A 20742-nucleotide genomic window follows, 5' to 3' on the forward strand; every position below is an offset into this window, starting at 1 on the left:
AGTAAGAGGGTAAGACACAGAAAAAACTTTCTGAACGAATAGGCTGTTCCCAGAGTGCTGTATCAAGGCACCTCAGTGGGAAGTTTGTGGGAAGGAAAAAAAGTAAAAAAAATAAGTGTAAAGCAAGCACCCACGGAGGAGAAAGGATAGATGTGCTCAGGCTTGCAGCGTCTCTGCACTCCAGACGTTCCAACAGCTCCTCCACATTCAAGCCAGCACCATCTGTAATGTTATAGCTCTTTTATTCGTTAAAATAGCATGACAAGCATCTTCCACAGCGACAGCAGCGCTGTTTCGATCATCAGATCTTTCTCAAGCTGATCGAAACAGCACTGCTGTCGCTGTGGAAGATGCTTGTCATGCTATTTTAACGAATAAAAGAGCTATAACATTACAGATGGTGCTGGCTTGACTGTGGAGGAGGAAGGAAAAAGTGTGGCAGAAAACACTGCACAACGAGAAGAGGTGACCGGACCCTGAGGAAGATTGTGGAGAAAGACCGATTCCAGACCTTGGGGGACCTGCAGAAGCAGTGGACTGAGTCTGGAGTAGAAACATCCAGAGCCACCGTGTACAGGCGTGTGCCACTTTTGAACCAGAAACAGCGGCAGAAGCGCCTGACCTGGGTTACAGAGAAGCAGCACTGGACTGTTGCTCAGTGTTCCAAAGTACTTTTTTCGGATGAAAGCAACTTTTGCATGTCATTCGGAAATCAAGGTGCCAGAGTCTGGAGGAAGACTGGGGAGAGGGAAATGCCAATATGCCTGAAGTCCAGTGTCATGTACCCACAGTCATTAAAACGCCGTACAGAATGATGTGGTGTAAGAAGTATATAAAAGAAATATTAAAATATAATAATAAAATAAATAAATTAACATCAGAATAAATAATAATAGATAATGATAGATACATACAGTAAAAAGAGAGGACAGGTTAAAAAGAGAAAAATATTGACTGTAGGTATGGTAGATTAATAGATTTTCTCCAACAGTCCATTCAAACCATCAGGAGTTAAGGTTTTGAGTATCTGTATCCAATACATTTCTCGTTTCTTTAAAAGGTCGAAAGAATCTGAACGATTGTGTGAAATAGATTCGATGAGTGTTATACGAAAAAATTCAGGATTATTGTCGTGATGAATAGTGAAGTGACGTGACAAACTGTGAAGGGGTGTTTGTTGATTATGTTCCTTTTATGCTGTCCTATTCTGCTTCTGGCTGGTTGGGTAGTTCTGCTCACGTACTGAAGCTGGTATGAGCATGAGATGACGTAAATGATGTATTTAGATTCGCAGGTAATGCTATCCTTGATATGGTATTCCGTGTTGGTAACCAGGGAGAAGAATGATGAGGTGTGGAGGATAAACTGGCAGGCTAGACATCTTTTGTGGTTGCAAGGGGTGCAACCTGGTGACTGCCTGGTAAAATTGTGTGTGTTCTCTGTTGGTAAGTGACATAGTCTGCTAGGGGCTAATAAACTGCGGAGGTTAGGGGTAGTGTTGGGCGAACACCTAGATGTTCGGGTTCGCGAACGTTCGCCGAACATCGCCGCGATGTTCGGGTGTTCGCGCCGAACTCCGAACATAATGGAAGTCAATGGGGACCCGAACTTTCGTGCTTTGTAAAGCTTCCTTACATGCTACATACCCCAAATTAGCAGGGTATGTGCACCTTGGGAGTGGGTACAAGAGGAAAAAAAATATTTGAAAAAGAGCTTATAGTTTTTGAGAAAATTGATTGTAAAGTTTCAAAGGAAAAACTGTCTTTTAAATGTGGAAAATGTCATGTTTCTTTGCACAGGTAACATGCTTTTTGTCGCCATGCAGTCATAAATGTAATACAGAGAAGAGGTTCCAGGAAAAGGGACCGGTAACGCTAACCCAGCAGCAGCAGCACACGGGATGGAACAGGAGCAGGCGCAGGAGGAGAAGGCCATGCTTTTTGAGACACAACAACCCAGGCCTTGCATGAGGACAAGAAGCGTGCGGATAGCATGCTTTTTAACGCCATGCAGTCATAAATGTAATAAAGATAAGAGGTTCAATAAACAGGGACCGGGCGTCAACGCTAACCCAGCAGCAGCAGACGTGATGGAACAGGAGGAGGCGCAGGAGGAGAAGGCCACGCTTTCAGGTGCAACTCAGGCCTTGCATGAGGACAAAAAAATGTGTGCGCAAAGCAATGCAATGAGTAGTTTTCAGGACACAATGGGCTATTCGGAGGAGCTATTCCCACCCCCACAATCTTCTACCTGTGAAAGGTCAATGGAACAGCCACAAATGTTGTGCCCAGATTCACAACCTTTTTCTGTGGAAAATGCACCTCGCACTGAAATGCAAGGCGAGGCCGAGGATGAACATGACGTCAACAACTGAACATAACGCAAAATGGGGGCGGAACAGAAAGCTGCTTTCAATGTTTTGAAGGCCTTAATTGCCTCCGGTGGCCAGTTAGATGCATCATTCATCACACCCAAATCCCAGAGCAATGTGTGCAGGAATTTGAATCGCAGGAGGTGTACCGAGATCATCTGGACAAGTGACCAAGTGACCAAGTGAAAAGTGACAAAGTGACCAGTGACAAAGTGACAAAATGACAAAGTGACAAGTGACAAAGTGACAAGTGACACAAGTGACAAAATGACAAAGTGACAAGTGACAAAGTGACAAGTGACAAGTGACAAGTGACAAGTGACAAAATGACAAAGTGACAAAGTGACCAGTGACAAAGTGACAACTGAGAGGTTGTTCTGGGGAGCTCCACTGCACTCAGTCGCATATGAGGAGAGGTCTCGTCGGGACTGCTGATCCTCCTCAGCTTGCTCAAAGCCTTGAGGGTTCCTGAAGATCCTCTGCTTAGGGTTCGCCGGGGTTCAGCTTGGTGTCGGGGTCGGCGGCGTCCTCCTCACTCCAACGTGGCAGATCTTCTATTGAAGGAAAAAAAAAAAAAACATTGTTAAAAGTCCAGTACCGCTTCTGAAGGACTCACCAAGAGATGCAGGAGCGCTTTAATCTAGCGCACCATCGCTCGCTGGGTGATGTCCCTCCCTACGCGCTGGAATTCTACGCTGCACATGCTAGCACGCTTTTGCGCAGTGCCGAGGCGCATTCCAGCAGCTAGCTACCAAGCTTCTGTGGATCTAATTGGGCCACCATGTTGGATCTCTGCCAAGTCCTCCAAAATTTTGAGCAATCCACGTTGCGTGACTGAGCAGTGACAACTCTACAGTCAGCATTACAATACCACTGCTGTGTTTACTGAAGAAATCAATGTTGAAGATGGAAACCGCTGGCATGATGCAAGTGGGGGATTCTGAAGATGAAAACGATCAGCGTGATGATACCAACATCAGGCAACCTGCCTCAGGAAACGCTGGTCCCAGCTATGACAAAGAACAGGACGAGGAACAGCTGGAGTTGGAGCAGGAATTGGATGCCCCCACTGCCGAGGGACAGAGTGGTGCACGTTGGACTTCCACAATTTAGCGGGAATGGACAGCAGAAGAGGAAGAAAGTGATGCTGGTGACGAATATGGTGCATCACAACAATCACAACGCTCACAAGAACATGAAGACAGAGGAGTCTGTCAGGACTCTCTGGCACACATGGCTCAATTCATGCTAGACTGCATTGAACGCGGCCCGCGCATTATTCACTATTCATTATTATTCATTATTCTGGAATCTGGACAACACCAATTACTGGGTTTATACCCAGTTTATACAAACACAATGTTAAAAAACTGATTGAAGAAAGTGTCAGACAGGTCAAAAATGGAACAATTCCAGCAGGCCCTTGAGGATGGAGACTTTAGAGAGGAGATTGACATCCTCCTCCTTCTCTAGCCAGTTGTACGCCGACAGACTGACTTCAGCAAACCCAGGAGGACCAGGAGGGCAGCAAAGAACACAAGCTGCTGCTAGTGCCGAAAAGGGAATGGTATTGGCAGTGTCCTTGGAGTGGGAACATTTTCTGACACCCATGCAGCAGCCCACAGAACAGCAATCGGGCAGTTCCACGTCCTCCAACACCAATCGCCTGGAGAAGATGGTCAAGGTCCAGGACTACATGTCAGATGGCGTAGCTGTGTTGAACAATCCATCTGCAGACAGACGGTGAGTGTGACAGGCAGCACAGAAGGACCATGGCAACTCACTCATAGTACCACAGTTTGATAGTGCTGCCCAAAAAATTATATGGATCCGTGGACCCGGGCACTGCGGGCAGTACTGGGAAGTGGGAACGCAGATTTTAGTACCTAAACACACGATACAACATGTTTTCCGGGGTCGGACTCTGAGGCACATACAGATGGTCCCGATCATCATCCTCATCATACAACTCTTCTCCTGAGTCTGACCCACCCACCACCTCTGCCACCCCAACATCCCCAGACACAGACCCCTCATCGTCCTCAACATTAACTTGGGATGCTGGCCTGAGCCAGACCTCCTCCTCCACATCAGGCCCCATCATCTCCTCAATGGCAGCCCTCATTAATCGCTCTGGCGACGGACCGATGGACACAACGTTCTCCTCCGGGGAGGGCTGCTGCTGACCACTGGCTGCTGGGGTGGATGTTATAGCTTGCGTGGGGCGTTGGCTGTTGCTGTTGTTGGGAGTGCTGCTCACAGCGGAGGTCTCTGAGGAACTCATGGTGAGCTCATATAGTGGTTGGCGGTGAGTGGAGTATTACTGATCCCAGCAATATACACACTGACTGGCAGAGTATGCAATGCTATATAGTCTGGCTGAGCGGTGTACACAGAGTGGCAGTACACACAATGCTATATAGTCTGGCTCAGCGGTGTACACAGAGTGGCAGTAAACAATGCTATATAGTCTGGCTGAGCCGTGTACACAGAGTGGCAGTAAACAATGCTATATAGTCTGGCTGAGCGGTGTACACAGAGTGGCAGTACACACAATGCTATATAGTCTGGCTGAGCCGTGTACACAGAGTGGCAGTACACACAATGCTATATAGTCTGGCTCAGCCGTGTACACAGAGTGGCAGTACACACAATGCTATATAGTCTGGCTGAGCGGTGTACACAGAGTGGCAGTAAACACAATGCTATATATAGCGTGGCTGAGCGAGGTACACAGTGGCAGTACACACAATGCTATATAGTCTGGCTGAGCCGTGTACACAGAGTGGCAGTAAACACAATGCTATATATAGCGTGGCTGAGCGAGGTACACAGTGGCAGTACACACAATGCTATATAGTCTGGCTGAGCCGTGTACACAGAGTGGCAGTAAACACAATGCTATATATAGTGTGGCTGAGCGAGGTACACAGTGGCAGTAAACAATGCTATATATAGTGTGGCTGAGCGAGCGGTGTACTACTGTTCCCAGCAGCGACACACAATGCCTGGGGGGGACCCTGGCTAGCGTGGCTGGAGAGCGAACTACCCTGCCTGCCTACCCAAAGCTAAACCCACAGACAAATGGCGGAGATATGACGTGGTTCGGGTATTTATTTACCCGAACCACGTGACCGTTCGGCCAATCAGAGCGCGTTCGGGTCCGAACCACGTGACCCGTTCGGCCAATCACAGCGCTAGCTGAACGTTCGGGGTACGTTCGGCCATGCGCTCTTAGTTCGGCCATGCGGCCGAACGGTTTGGCCGAACACCTGATGGTGTTCGGCTGAACTCGAACATCACCCGAACAGGGTGATGTTCTGCAGAACCCGAACAGTGGCGAACACTGTTCGCCCAACACTAGTTGGGGGCACGTCTGTATGTAATAGCACCTTAACTCCCGATGGTTTGAATGAACTGTTGGAGAAAATCTATTAATCTACCATACCTACAGTCAATATTTTTCTCTTTTTAACCTGTCCTCTCTTTATACTGTATGTATCTATCATTATCTATTATTATTTATTCTGATGTTAATTTATTTATTTTATTATTATATTTTTTATATTTCTTTTATATACTTCTTACACCACGTCATTCTGTATGGCGTTTTAATGGTGCAGTTCTATGTGTTCTATGTCTGATAGCAATTATTTCCTACTCGAAAACGTCTTTTAGACAGTATAACCTTTGCTCTGTCATTGATGTATTTTTTACCCATATTATGATATTCTACTACTTCTGTATTTAATCCCTATATGTACAACTAATGTATCTTCCTATATCGTCCCCATGGAATATTTTTATCTGTCATGCACATTGAGCACTTTACTACACTGTTTAAATGACATTATCAGCTTGCGTTTTACTTTTATACCACTAGGTGGCAATGTTTTATTGTGACTTTGCACTGTACATTTATTTCATTAATTAGAAATAATCGAGCCACAATTAGTTTTTTTATCGTAGGCAATGCAATATGAGTTATTGATGTATAATTATTAGTATTTCAGTTACTCCCCAGGCTCTATTCACCTAGAGTCCCTTCTCATTTGTTGTCCCTTTACTAACATTGCCGTCTCTGCACATCACGTACTGGCACGCAGGCGCACATTTTTCTGACCGGCCCTTCTAGCTACTTACATAACACACGTGGCGATTTCGTAGCCCACACATGCGCAGTCATCCCGGGGGTGCAACGCCATTGTCGCACCGCCCACCACTCCAGCCGCTATTGAGAGGTGCGACATATTCGTCACACTCCTCTAAGATAGACAGGGCGATCCCCGTCTGCCTTGCTCCCCTATTGGACACCAGCCATCCCTTTGCCCACACCCACCACCGCACTGCCCCAGCCCCACATTCATCACTAATTGAATTATTGGCACTTAGCTGGCCTATAAAACACTCTTACGCCGACACACCAGCACAGAGGTGCCAAGCTGATATTGGAACTCTTGCTGGTAAGTGTCACTATTTACAACTACTCCCTCATAGACCCCTCTACCCATACCTCGTAATTTACACTATACACATGCTTTACACCTCCTGTTGCTCTACCAATTTGATCCTAATGTCCATCTTCTCTATGCATTCTCAGCCTCATTCTTCCCACACAGATACACCCTCCTCTAGTCCTCTCCCTTTCCCCTCTACCACTCTATACTTCTGCATCGTGGTCTGTACACTGATATATCTGCTATTATTCATCGTATTGATGTACACACACAAGACCCTCCGTTAAGTATGGATGTTTTAATTATTTATGTTCATTTTCATATGTCAATTATCCAACAACATGTATCCACACATATAGCCATGTCCCTCATTACTAAACTTTCACCATACAATCGCACATATATGACACAGTAATGCCACACACAGCGTTCTGATTGTGCTTTTATCTCTGTCAATTTCAGTGTGATACTCCTGTTGTTTACTGCCTGAGGAAGTGGGACTATGCCCGTCAAACATGTTGCCAATTGTTTTTAAAGGGACTCCGAGCTCAGATAAAAAAGGAAAGTTGTACTCACCAGGGGCTTTCTCCAGCCCAGTGCTGGTCGGGAGGTCCCACGCCGGCGTCCTGGCTCCTCTCCTTCTCCCCGCTCCGGAATGGCTGGCAGGCCGCAGCCCGGGCGACACTCTCCCGAGTGTCGGGCTGCTTCTTCCGCATATGACGCGGATTACGTCACACGCCGGTCGCCTCGCGTCATCACGGCGGCCGGCGTGAAAGTACTGCGCATGCGCGAACAAAGCGCGCATGCGCAGTACTTTCACGCCGGCCGCCGTGATGACGCGAGGCGGCCGGCGTGTGACGTAATCCGCGTCATATGCGGAAGAAGCAGCCCGACACTCGGGAGAGTGTCACCCGGGCTGCGGCCTGCCAGCCATTCCGGAGCGGGGAGAAGGAGAGGAGCCAGGACGCCGGCGTGGGACCTCCCGACCAGCACTGGGCTGGAAAAAGCCCCTGGTGAGTAAAACTTTCCTTTTTTTTCTGAGCTCGGAGTCCCTTTAAGAGTATGTGAATAAATCGTTATTACCTCAATCGACAGCATTGTGTCTGTTTGGAGTGACTGGTCCACCACCGCCTCCTGACCTTTTTAGACAATTTTAGTGCATTTTATTCTTCTGATGCCTCTGTACATCTTTACCAATCAAAGATATCCACCCTTGGTGGAAAGGTAGTACACCCTCCTTTTCTTCTATCCACAGAGAGCGACATCTTAGTCCTGAGTAGAGAAAGGCCTAATCTCCCCACCTGCCTTTACATTGGTTGCCTTTGAGGTAACCCCGGTTTGTAAGTATATTAATTACATTTCATTAATTCCTCCCTGTTCCATTACTTACTACACCATATTGGGCTGTCAGTTTTCTGATTGATATTTTCTTTCCGCAGTGGGATTTTCCTTTGGTATTGAACCATCTCTCGTTAGCTCCTTTTGAACCGACTGAATCCTGCTCTCTATCAAATGTGACACTTAAAGCAGTGTTTCAGTGGCTATTACATCTGCCAGGAGAGTCTCAGAACTGCAGGCTCTGAGTCACAAGGAACCCTATTTGACGTTCTTCCCGGAAAAGGTACAAATTAGACCGGTTGACAGTTTCCTTCCCAAGGTAACTTCGGAGTTCCATCTAAATCAGGAGTGGTCACTACCAACCTTTTAAAGAGAAGATCCTCAGGAGTTACATTCACTGGATGTAGCGCACATACTAAAAGCATATATATCAGCTACAACTACAATTAGAAAGTCTGAGAGACTCTTAATAGAAAGGGTCAGTCCAGAAAGGGACAACAGGCCTCGCCAAGGACTATCGCATCTTGATCAGTCCGAGTCATACAATCCACTTATAAGGCTGTCAATGTGCAACCGCCGGAAGAAGTGAGGGCGCATTCCACGAGGATTACAGCAAAGCTTCAAGTTGGGCAGCCTATTCCAAAGTTTCTGTCGCCAAAATTTGCCAGGCAGCAAACTGGACTTCAATAAATACATTCATCTCCCATTACTGGGTTGATGTTTCTGCTTTCACTTCTGTGGCATTTGGGAGAGCAGTTATCTCTTCGAGCTCCTCATTGAATTTGTCATATATAAAATAATTGTTTTCAGTTCACCTGCAATATGTCTCCCACCCGTCTTTATTTCTAGTTAGATCCCACTGACATGGAGGCATAAGGAAAATTGTATACTTACCTACCGATAATTTTCCTTTCCTGATGCATCCATGTTCGCACAGGGATCCCACGCAATATTCAGTGAATTCAGTCTTAACATAGCCGGGGCTCCTGGGGTAAGCATTTAATTTAAATATTCACCTGTCCTATGGGGTGGTGGGGGCGGGACTACTACCCACTGTGCTGACATGGATGCATCAGGAAAGGAAAATTACCGGTTTGTAAGTATACAATTTTCCGTTATCCTGCAGGGTTCACCTGAAAGTAAATCAGAAGGCTATTGGAACAGACTAACCAGAAAGCTCGTGACCCAGAACTCATTGGAGTGTGTAAGGGGCTACAATGGTCCTAGAAGCCCCCTTACTAAAATGCTATGGAAAGCAAAAGTTTTTAAAACAGAAAGAATTTGCGATAATTCAGGTTGGAGTGAGCTCCGAGATGTCTCCCAGTGCATCACTGCTGAATTTATGCAAATTAACCATTGTTGCCCTTAGAAGCTAAACACACCTCTAGAACCGCTGGAATGCAATGATGTGTCAGCTTGTTAATTTGTACAGAGCCATAATAATCCAACATGCATACAGAATTATCACAAATTTTTTCTGTTTTAAGAAAGCAAACTTTTGTTTTCCAAGGCTATTGGAGAGATCTTGCTAAGACAAAACATTCCACAAGTCAGAGATGAGGCAGAAGGCTCTTGGACTAGTCTTCCTGGGGCTTGATTCACAAAACGGTGCTAACCTACTTAGCACGTCTAAAGTCTTTAGACGTGCTAACCAGGGTGCTAAGTAGGTTAGCACCGGATTTCTCAACCAGATTGCGCACTAACTTTAAGCGCGCAAAGTTTTACGCGCGCAAAGTCTTATGCGTGCTAAGTCCTATAGGCTGTAATGGACACTTCGCGCGGAGCGCCCTGCGCAGTGCGCACGTAAAGTTTAACGTGCATAAAGTTTTGCGCGCGTAAAGTTTTACGCGCGAAAACTCGTTTAGACGTGCTAAGGGGGTTTTCACAGGCGTGCTAACAGTTAGCACCGCTTTGTGAATCAAGCCCCTAAAATGTTATACATTCTATGAAGTAGAAGAAAAGTATTTTGGTGTTGTCTGCCTACAAAATTAGGTATGCAACAGAGTAGATACAGAAGGTTCTTGGAGAGGTCTGCCAAAAATTAGCATACACAGGCTGGAAGCAGAGTGCCATTGGAGGGGTCTTCATAACACAAAATTAGTCAAGTCTCAGAATACATCAAATAGGGCCAGGGGCATAGCAATCGCCATAGCAACCATAGCATTGCTATGGGGCCCACCCGAGTCCTACGTCACAGGGGACCCGCAGCAGTGTTGCCAACGGGCCCCTCTGAGCAGGAGGAGAGCAGTGCAGTGGAGGGAGAGCTGTGGGATAAGCGGCGGAGAAGGGGGGCCATCTCCCCCCCTTCCCTCACCTTAGGGCTCTCCCTCCCTCGCTCTCCCTTCCAGAGTAAGTGCTGTGCGGGTGGCTGTCAGAGGGGCGGAACTTACCTCCGTCTCGCGGCAGCACCGGAAGTTCTGGTGCCGCTGCTCTGGTCTGCATCAGACCAGACTAGCGGCAAATCATCCCGCGCCTGCGAAGAGACGGGGGTAAGTTCCGCCCCTCTGCCAACCACCCGCACAGCACTTACTCTGGAGGGGAGAGCGAGGGAGGGAGAGCCCTAAGGTGAGGGAAGGGGGGGGGAGATGGCCCCCCTTCCCCACTGTGCCCATAGCTCTCCCTCTTCTCTGCGCTGCTCCCCTCCTGCTGGGGGTCACCTGTCTACCTATTCTGGGGACATCTACACCTGCCTACATATACTGGGGACATATACCCCTGACTACATATTGTAACGATCGGTGTCAGCACACAGAGATAATCTGATTATTGGTGATCTGCAGTGTCACCAAGAATACAGATATATACCTGATTATTGATGATCTGCAGAATCACCGATAATCCAAGTATAACTAACCTCTGGACACCTATATAGTGTGAGTGTTTAGTGCAACAGTAATGACTTTGAGTTGGACCACTCTAGGAGTAGGTGGTATTTGGCAGTATGATCAATACCGCCCTCTGGGAAGTGTGAAGTGTGTAAACTTTCCAGCAGCCTGAGACCTACAAAGGGGTGGAGCCCCAGGCTGAAAGTAGGAAGGACCTGTGAGTGAGTGACACCTGAAAGGTGGATGTCACTAGCAGGTCTGGAGACTATCTCTAAATGGAGAGAGATAACTCTCAAGGTCGGGCAAGCCAGGTCGGCAACACAAGGACAGACAAGGTACAGAGACAGAAGGTATCCAAAGGCAGGCAGGGTTGGCAACAGATAATAAGATATGCGTAGGTACCAAATTAGAGAGCAGAGGGATAGTCAGAAATGCAATAGGTAATAACAGATATCAAAACAATGCCTAGACTTGGGTGTGAGGTCCGTGGTCTCAACACCCTGGCACTAGTCTGGAGTATAATATGATGGAACACAGTATCCCTAGTCTTGGGTGTGAGGTCCGTGGTCTCGACACCCTGGAACTAGTCTGGAGTATAACACAATGATAACACAGAGTCCCTAATCTTGGATGTGAGGTCCGTGGTCTCAACACCCTGGAACTAGTCTGGAGTATAACAGAATGATAACACAGAGTCCCTAATCTTGGGTGTAAGGTCTGTGGTCTCGACACCCTGGAACTAGTCTGAAGTATAACACAATGATACACAGAAGTAATCTGGCTCAGTGTGAATTCCCAGGTCCTCCTGGTTCTAACACACTGTAGGATCTGGGATCTGACTAAGGTCTGAGTGCTTTCACGTAAGTGTTTGCAACGGCAAACAATCTGAGACTGACCAGCAGTGACTATATATAGAGCAGCGCTCTCCGGCGCCACCCATCAATGATCAACCAATAGTCACTTGCTCTGAGGTCAGCTGACCAACCTGGTCCCTCCTTGGTTGTCATAAAGGTTCTGCCTCTCAGCGCGCGCGCGTATTTTCCTCAATCTGTGTGAACTAGCAGACCCAGCCACACCAGACGCACGCTGCTGCGTGCAAACCGCAGCGCTGAACGCGGAATCAGCCGCCTTGCTGTCAGTACACGCGGCGGCTTTTCCGTGTTCTATTACACATATACTGGGCACATATACCCCTGGCTACATATACAGGGCACATATACCCCTGGCTACATATACTGGGACATATACACCTGCCTACATATACTGGGGACATATACCCCTGACTACATATACTGGGCACATATACCCCTGGCTACATATACAGGGCACATATACCCCTGGCTACATATACTGGCTCATATACACCTGCCTACATATACTGGGGACATATACACCTGCCTACATATACAGGGCACATATACCCCCATCTACATATACTGGGCACATATACCCCTGGCTACATATACTGGGCACATATACCCTTGATTACATATACAGGGCACATATACCCCTGACTACATATACTGGGCACATTTACCCCTGGCTACATATACTGGGCACATATACCCCTGACTACATATACTGGGCACATATACCCCTGACTACATATACTGGCCACATATACCCCTGGCTACATATACAGGGCACATATACCCCTGGCTACATATACTGGGCACATATACCCCTGGCTACATATACTGGGGACATATACCACTGCCTACATATACTGGGGACATATACCTCTGGCTACATATACTGGGCATATATACCTCTGGCTACATATACTGGGCACATATACCCCTGGCTACATATACTGTGCGCATATACCCCTAACTACATATACTGGGGACATATACTTCTGGCTACATATACTGGGCACATATACCCCTGGCTACATATACAGGGCACATATACCCCTGACTACATATACTGGGCACATATACCCCTGACTACATATACTGGGCACATATACCCCTGACTACATATACTGGGCAAATATACCCCTGACTACATATACTGGGCAAATATACCCCTGACTACATATATTGGGCACATATACCCCTGACTACATATACTGGGGACATATACCCCTGAATACATATACTGGGCACATATACCCCTAGCTACATATACAGGGCACATATACCCCTGGCTACATATACTGGGACATATACACCTGCCTACATATACTGGGGACATATACCCCTGACTACATATACTGGGCACATATACACCTGGCTACATATAGAGGGCACATTTACCCCTGACTACATATACTGGGCACATATACCCCTGGCTACATATACTGGGACATATACATCTGCCTACATATACAGGGCACATATACCCCCCACTACATTTACTGGGCACATGTACCCCCCACTACATATACTGGGCACATATACCCCTGGCTACATATACTGGGCACATATACCCCTGGCTACATATACTGGGCACATATACCCTTGGCTACATATACAGGGCACATATACCCCTGACTACATATACTGGGCACATTTACCCCTGGCTACATATACTGGGCACATATACCCCTGACTTCATATACTGGGCACATATACCCCTGACTACATATACTGGGCACATATACCCCTGGCTACATACACAGGGCACATATACCCCTGGCTACATATACTGGACACATATACCCCTGGCTACATATACTGGGCACATATACCCCTGAATATGTATACTGGGGACATATACCTCTAGCTACATATACTGGGGACATATACCCCTGGCTACATATACTGGGCACATATACCCCTGACTACATATACTGGGGACATATACCCCTGACTACATATACTGGGGACATATACCTCTGGCTACATATACTGGGCATATATACCTCTGGCTACATATACTGGGCATATATACCTCTGGCTACATATACTGGGCATATATACCTCTGGCTACATATACTGGGCATATATACATCTAGCTACATATACTGGGCACATATACCCCTGGCTACATATACTGGGCACATATACCCCTGGCTACATATACTGGGCACATATACCCCTGACTACATATACTGGGGACATATACCTCTGGCTACATATACTGGGCACATATACCCCTGGCTACATATACAGGGCACATATACCCCTGACTACATATACTGGGCACATATACCCCTGACTACATATACTGGGCACATATACCCCTGACTACATATACTGGGCACATATATCCCTGACTACATACACTGGGCACATATACCCCTGACTACATATACTAGGGACATATACCCCTGCCTACATATACTGGGGACATATACCTCTGGCTACATATACTGGGCACATATATCCCTGGCTACATATACTGGGGAAACTGGCTGTTTGTCATTATGTGCATTTACTGGTGAAAAGCTGTCTCTTATTATGTGCATTTACTGGTGAAAAGCTGTCTCTTATTATGTGCATTTACTGGTGAAAAGCTGTCTCTAATTATGTACATTTACTGGTGAAAAGCTGTCTCTTATTATGTGCATTTACTGGTGAAAAGCTTTCTCTTATTATGTGCATTTACTGGTTAAAAGCTGTCTATAATTTTGTGCATTTACTGGTGAAAAGCTGTCTCTTATTATGTGCATTTACTGGGGAAACGCTGTCTCTCATTACGTGCATTTACTGGTGAAAGGCTGTCTGTCATTACGTGCATTTACTGGTAAAACGCTGTCTCTTATGTGCATTTAGTGGGGAAACGCTGTCTCTCATTACATGCATTTAATGGGGAAACGCTGCCTGTCATTATGTGCATTTACTTCTTTTTTTTAATGTAACTACATTAGCTAGTATAACTACATTACAGTTAGCCCCACCCACACGACATCAGGGTCATGCCCATTTTTTCAAAATGTCCTTGAACATGTTGCCCCCTACCCATTTTTGACTGCCCCCTTATATGTGCCAGTCTAGAACCGGCCCTGTACCCCTGCCTACATATACTGGGCACATATACCCCTGACTACCTGTTCTGGGGACATCTCTTCCCCCTGCTACCTGTTCTGGGGACATCTCTCCCCCTGGCTACCTGTTCTGGGGACATCTATACCCCTGGCCACCTATTCTGGGGACACCTATTGACCTGGCTACTTATACTCTACTTAGAGGGGTGTGGGAATGTTTGGGTGGAGGGTCCTGGAGGAATGTTTGGGTGGGAGGTCCGTGGGGTTGGAAGGTCATGGGAAGGGGGGGGGGGCATAAAATTTTGTTGCTATGGGGCCCAGTCATTTCTAGCTACGCGCCTGAAATAGCCTATAATTTTCTAATCTTATTGCAAGACACTGCTGCACAGAGCAAAAGTGAGAACATCAGAAAGGACAGTCTTTGCACTTCTGATATCCTTGCATTCCGCACACTGCAGTACATGCATTGCTGAAATTAGCAACACAAATACAAAAGTGGAAATGAGGCTTTAGAGTAGGAATAGGGCCTGGATCAAACTTCCTAAAATATCACAGTTTTATGTTTTTGTGTATCTTTTGTATTTATTTTTTTTTTTTTTTTGAGAGGCGGAAGAGTGTTTGGTATGTTGAAAATGAGTGTGGCATATACAGGAAGGAAGGCAAAAGTGGCGTATGCAGGCATGCTGATCAGAGAGGGTGTTGAATGGCTGCACTGACTTCTCCCTCTGAACCAAATGGGCCCTCCAGTCATCTGAGCGATTACATTTTAAATGGTTAAACATGTACACAGCATTAGAGATGGCCCGAACCTCCAATTTTCGGTTCGCGAACTGGGTTCGCAAACTTCCGCAAAAGTTCAGTTGGCACGAACTTTTACGAACCGCAATAGAATTCAATGGGTAGGCGAACTTGGAAAACTAGAAAAAATTATGCTGGCCACAAAAGTGATGGAAAATATGTTTCAAGGGGTCTAACACCTGAAGGGGGACATGGCGGAGTGAAATTCATGCCAAAAGACCTGGGAAAAAATCTGGATTTGATGCAAAGCAGCGTTTTAAGGGCAGAAATCACATTGAATGCTAAATTGCAGGCCTAAAGTGCTTTCACACATCTTGCATGTGTATACATCAATCAGAAAGTGTAATTCTCTCTCTCTCTCTCTCTCTCTCTCTCTCTCTCTCTCTCTCTCTCTCTCTCTCTCTCTCTCTCTCTCTCTCTCTCTCTCTCTCTCTCTCTCTCTCTCTCTCTCTCTCTCTCTCTCTCTCTCTCTCTCTCTCTCTCTCTCTCTCTCTCTCTCTCATTTTGTCTTCTAGGGATTTGTAGACTGTCAAAAGCAAGCTCACATACATTGGCCAGGAATCGAACCCAGATCAACTGCTTGGAAGGCAGTTATGCTCACCACTATACCCCCATTGGCCAGGAATCGAACCCAGGTCAACTAACATTACAGGCTGAAGCCAGCCATTTCACTCATCTCTTCAACTACAAGAAAGGCCCAGGAGTAGTCTTAGCTACCGAAATATCTATGTTACAGCAGGACCCTTATTACACTTTTTCTTACAGGGCTATGGTATGATCACTACTACAGGCCAGTAGTGATGTAGGGTCTCAATTAACCTTTATGTAATCCATCGGGGATATAAATATTGAATTGATGTTGTGCTAGACAGTGAGCTGGGGACTGGAGAAAGCAACAATACCACCATAGAGTATTAAGAAAGAAGAATAGATCAGTATCAATACTCTTTTTGGGGGAACTTGAACTTCAAAGCTAAACTTAAATAATAATGTGGTATAGATGCATATATTTATTATCTGAAATGAGTTGTAAGAGAGAGAACTACAACATCTACAATTTCCTCTTGCCATTGAGACCCTCTTACTTATTTCATGTTATTATTTTGTACTATGCTCACAATCATTTATTATCATTATGTCTGTCATCAATAGATTTAATTTAGTATACTTTGTTGTACAATGCATAGCTGAAGTAACACACAGACACCATCTTATAAAAGGGTCAGTCAAGTTGACTTATTGGCTAATAAGGCCCACAATGCCATGTGGTTTTATCCCCCTGTTGTTAAATACTAAATTGCTACTGCACACACAGTTATAGATTGAAAAAATAAGCTAGGCCCTGACAGGTGTTGGTATGATATGGATTCTTTTCGATTCTATAATTGTGTCCACAATGACAGTTTAGCACTTAGTGACACAGGAGAGAAAAACAATGTTTAAAGAGAGAATGTAGCAAAAGGAAAAGAAGCAAAAGGCCATCTCTCCAGAGGCACTGTAGCTCAGCAGAGGGTATGACCTGTTGGACCGCTGTAGCCATAGCAACTTGAGGATCAACACAGCTGTCAAATATTGATTTGCACATTTCCTGGCATATAAACTGTAAGCGTCATAACTGCATGCAAAGATTGTAATATTATACTAAATGTTCTGTAATGGCTGCCTAATAGCAAAATCTAAATCAAAACTATTTTATTCTGTGCTTAAATGACAACCCAAACACTCACTACAGAGACTGTTTTATAAAGGTCTGCTATAGTTTTCCAATGTGAAATACAACAATGACGTAAACCAATTTGTTCATACTTTTTGATGATGTACTGTAAAATTAAAATGAGATAAAGCGAGCCGTCCTGCATAAAGCAAGCTCACAGTACCAAATCTGTTCAAAGCCTTCCCTTAATTAAAAAAAGTATCCTATATAATAATAGGCAACTGTCCCTGTGTACAGCAGGGACAGTTGTCTCTGTGTAGCTGGGTCTGTGCCTTTTGGTACAGCACATGTGCGCAGCACGGACCCAGCCTCACACAGATAGGAGGACAGGGATGGGGCCTGGGAGTCAGGTGGGCGTGTGAGCGGGTGGCTGGGTGTGCACATCGGGTGCGCGCCTGCACAGTACATGCGGCGGTGAAAAACACAGACCCTAGAGCATGTTTTTAAACGGGCTTGGGTCTGCTAGTTTTTACAATAATTATGTATAAATGATTTAGTCAGTGTTTGCCCATTGTAAAATCTTTTAAATCCCTGATTTACATTCTGACATTTATTACATGGTGACATTTTTACTGTTGGCAGGTGATGTAGCTGCTGCATGCTTTTTTGGCAATTGGAAACAGGTGTAAACAGCTATTTCCCACAATGCAACAAGGTTCACAGACAGGAAACTGCCAGGAGTACCACGGTCCTCAGAGCTTCTTGTGGGAGGGGTTTCACCACAATATCAGTCATACTGCACCCCCTGATGGTCTGTTTGTGAAAAGGAATAGATTTCTCATGTAAAAGGAGGTATCAGCTACTGATTGGGATACAGTTCAATTCTTGGTCGGAGTTTCTCTTTAAATGGCATAACTAAATATTTTTTTTTAATAAATGATGGTTCTTGATCTCTGCCCTCTGCTCCTGGACTGGTTCCATAGCTCATTTAAGATCTAAGACTGTAATCACTGAATATTTGCCCGGGACAGGAGCGTTACTACCATAGGCTATATGGGGAATGCCTCTGCCTGTCCAGGATTATATTCATATTTAGCAAGTAAAAATAAATAATTTTCAAATTAGGTATTACCTTATTTGGGCAAAAATGCATCAAAACAAAAATGCATGCGTTCTGCATACTGTATGCAGAAACAATGAACTTATTGAGCTTTTTAAAAAACGCACTGAAAAATGCATACCAATGCATTTTTTGTGCGGCCCATAGACCATCATTATGTGCATTTTTGTATGTGTTTTCTAAAATGCTTGCGAGTAAAATAAGTGTAATTCTGGCCATTCACATCTGGTGCGTTCAAAAATATGTAAAAGCATGTGATAAAAAACACGTGTCGGTGCACGTTTTAGTGCACATTTCAGTCCGTTGCGATACGCTTTTTTAAAACAAGTTTTGTTTATTGTAGTAGTGGCAGTTGTCAATAAAGATTTGTTTTTTATATGAAAGTGTGTTTTTTTTTCAATTAGGGGTAAAAAACGCATGCGCTTCTATGCGCACTCATGCGCTAAGAAAGCGCACCCAAATGCATGCAACACTACGTTTTAGTAACGCTGCTCAGTGCAACGCATAGATGTGAACAAGGTATATTCAAGTTAATGAGAATACAATGTATCTTGTTTAACGCACAGCACAATGCACTCTGAAAAGCGCACAGAAACATCCCTAGTGTAAACAAGGCCTTATGCTGCAGGATGTAAGTTTTTTCTGCGCGCAAAAAACGCATTCATGTGTGAACAAGCCCATTGATTAACATGAATTCTCAGTTTCAATCAGTTTTTCTGTGCAGACAACGTGAACAAAAATAGAAAAAAGATGTGTCCCCTGCCTAACTGCTCCGAATAGACATCCATTTATGAAAGTGAGCACCAGACATGGTCAATGAGATGCAGGAATTATTAATTATGCAAATTTTCTCTGCCAGTTTATGCTGCTTGAAATAAGAGCAATCAAATCCTATCTCAGCTTCACTTGACTGGCCATTTTGAAGCTGTAAACATTTTGAAGCTGTATACATTTTTGCATAAAAATATCATAATTCTGCATTAACTTGCAATTATTTGCAACACATTGACCATACCTAGTGAGATCCAACAATTTGGCTAGGTTCACAGTGGTCAGTTGCATAACTCATGCGTTATAATGACTGTGAACTGCAATAGAGACTGGCGAGTTAGGCGCGATCTGTTACTGTGAACAGACCCATAGAATTGTATGGGCAGTGAGTTGACATGCAGAATACACCAGATGAGTTTAAGGCCAGGTTCACAGTGATCAGTTGTGTTGTAGAAAAATTCTGCATGTCAACTCACTGCCTATACATTTCTATGGGCCTATTCACAGAAATGGACTGCATTTTTCTAACTCGTTACATGCACACTTCGTATTAAAGCGGCATTGTCACCATAAAAATCTAATTTCAACAGCAACTGGTCTGAGTGTATTAAGTGATAAAGATGCTAATCCTGCATTCAAAACGTTTTTGCTGTTATGGTTTGGAGTTATCACATACTTTAGGAGCACTGGCCCTAGTGCCAAACAGTGCCAAAAAGTTGAATGCTGGGAGTTCTTTTGAATGCTGGGAGTTCTTTTTATCTATAATATATTCCTCCTCTTCCTTTTATTTCCCTGCCTAGCTGATCACTTGTGTTTACAAGCAAGGCTGAGGTGACTCAGTGATTGGATATGTAAATAAAAAAAAGACTCTGGGAGGAGGGCAGCTAATGAATACACAATGAGGAAGAGAAAGGAGGGGGGGAAAAAAAGAGTCAGGGAGGATATGATGTCAGTATTGCAGTATTGCTGGTTTTAATATGTCTTTATTTCTGTCTTTGTCCCTTTTAGGGTAACAATGTTGTCTCCTTGCAGAGTGGTACGTCGCCTAGTATGACACCTAGTGGTAAGCAGAAGCAACCACAAAATTCCATACAATGAAGTGTGAGCATTTTTTGTGTGTCATGGCTACGTTATTATCTTCTAATTTTACGTAGATTTTTTTGCTTTCTTGTCTCTGCAATTTATTGTTAAGAAGTGTTGATTGCTGCGGTAACTTATGTTGTTTATAATTTATGGATGTGAGAGGCAGAACTTTTGGGAGAGGGGTTACATGACAGGTGGAATAGCGAAAGCAGATGACCCCGACTGGCTGGAACGCCTTAGTGACGTACCGGGCTGGGCGTCTTCTGGGGATCTCTTTATTTCCGCCTCGTGTACCCATTCTCTCGTGTTTATGTTGATCTGATGGATTTACAGATTGATAATTATACTCATGCCTCTTACTACAATGTGAGGGTGACTGCTTTCTTGTTTA

The 20742-nt window shown here is 45.0% G+C and overlaps 1 long non-coding RNA gene across 1 annotated transcript in view; it reads left to right on the forward strand.

Moving 5' to 3' along the window:
* The first annotated feature begins 17263 nt into the window (after nucleotides 1–17263).
* Nucleotides 17264–20742, forward strand: part of LOC137525740 (uncharacterized) — a 72445-nt gene continuing 68966 nt past the window's right edge. The window contains exons 1-2 of the long non-coding RNA XR_011022988.1: nucleotides 17264–17325; nucleotides 20277–20331. This is a non-coding gene — a long non-coding RNA (uncharacterized lncRNA). The remainder of the gene's footprint in view (nucleotides 17326–20276; nucleotides 20332–20742) is intronic.

This window comes from Hyperolius riggenbachi, chromosome 7, assembly GCF_040937935.1.
Source record: "Hyperolius riggenbachi isolate aHypRig1 chromosome 7, aHypRig1.pri, whole genome shotgun sequence".
Taxonomy (NCBI): Eukaryota; Metazoa; Chordata; class Amphibia; order Anura; family Hyperoliidae; genus Hyperolius; species Hyperolius riggenbachi.